This window comes from Morus notabilis, unplaced genomic scaffold (genome assembly GCF_000414095.1).
Source record: "Morus notabilis unplaced genomic scaffold, ASM41409v2 Scaffold139, whole genome shotgun sequence".
NCBI classification, from domain to species: domain Eukaryota; kingdom Viridiplantae; phylum Streptophyta; class Magnoliopsida; order Rosales; family Moraceae; genus Morus; species Morus notabilis.
Window position 1 is genome coordinate 573895 of NW_010361068.1, and position 1769 is coordinate 575663.

The window sequence follows — 1769 nt, forward strand, 5'->3', positions numbered from 1 at the left end:
TAGAAGTTTGACTTCTACTCTATAAATACTATTTTTTAGACAATTTTCGGAATGGTTTTTTGCCCTAATTTTAGAGGTAGCTGAAATTTCTCTATAGAAATTTTGGAAACAATTTTTCAGCCCTAAGAGTTAAGGCTGGCCGAAATTCTCAAGAGAGAAAGGAAGGAAAAATTTTTCTCCAAAAATTCCACATCGTGCATGTGATGGTGTTTGTGGAAATTTGAGTGTTTATTGTAACCCGTTTTGTCTCATGTGTGCCCACACACACGTCTTTGTGGATTCTAGGAATTGATGTGGAAGACATTGGTTTTCTAAACACAAAGATTGGAGCAAGGACTGTTCGTGGTCAAAGAACTCAAGTTATCATCCGAGTCGGCTTCCAGGTATTTTTCCTGATTGAGTTCTTGATCTATATAAGTTAATGAGATTAATTTATTCGTGCATAAATTAATATAATCTATAGAGTATCTCAAAAGTTTTATGAAAGTTTTTGTTATACACGATCCGCCTCTTCCCCGCACCACCGCGCTTCCGCAGCCGGATTCGATTCGGCAACCAACAGCAAGTTCTAAGAAGAAATGCAAGCGCACCTCAGCAGTTTGGGAGCACTTCAATACATTCGAGGAGGTCGACAATAACGGTAACATTATTAAATACATAGCTCAATGTAAATATTGTGGTGAGAAATTACAAGGTAACACTATTCACGACACTAGACACTTAAGAAGACACTCTGAAAAGTGTCTTCAAAAGCAAGGAGGCGGAGCTGATCTCCGCCAAACGCAATTATCGTTTAACCGCCAACCGGCGATCGAAGCACGTGGAAATTGTTGAGAATAGTGTCCTAAAAGCATAAGATGTAATAGGATATTCGTTATTTAATTAATAAAAGAGTTTATTCATCATTTTATGTGCATATATTTATGAATATTTTATGAATATCAAATGAAAATTTCGTGATTTTTATGTAACCTTAAACATAGTATATAAGTGTTATATATGAGAGGATAGTGTTTAAGGATAATAATCAAAAATATTGTTCATAATGAATTTAATTAAAGTTCAGAATCTTTAATTAAAACATTATTAATACATGTCATTCCCATTTAGGATGGAACGGTGCTATCCGCACTATTAAAATGGTGAGATATTGAATGAGTGTATTTCGCATAATGAGATTGCGTGGAACAGAGACACAGACACAATATGAATTTTTAATAATTTTCGTTAAGCATAAAAATTCTAATTGAGTCTACCGATGGTCATGTATAGAATGATCTTAATCCTGAGTTCTTAACAAACTCCTATTTATGGATTTGTGTCTTTTGATTTACTCGGTACGTATTCTGAGACCCTGAATCATATTCCTTGTATTTTGGAGACATGATGAAATAGGTAGCCGGGAATGTAATTATACGAGATGGAATCCATTCCTTCTTGAGAAAGAAGTAGATAAATAATTCTCTTGAGTGTTGATTCGGTACTTGGATTAGTTAGAGCGCTTTGGTTCATGAATGTGTTTTATGAATCACTATCCATTAGAGAATCAATGGTACTCAAGGATGAAGATATAAATAGAGAGGTCAACGGATTCTACCTGACTCTAATTATAAATTATTTATGGAGGGTTGATCTATATGCAATGACTATATCAAATGGACACTTCACAGTTTAGAAGTAATTAATGTCTATAATTTCGAGAGTTCAATTCCGAGTTTATAGTGGAGTAACTATTGGAATTAATAGAATTAATTAATTAACGTGTTTAA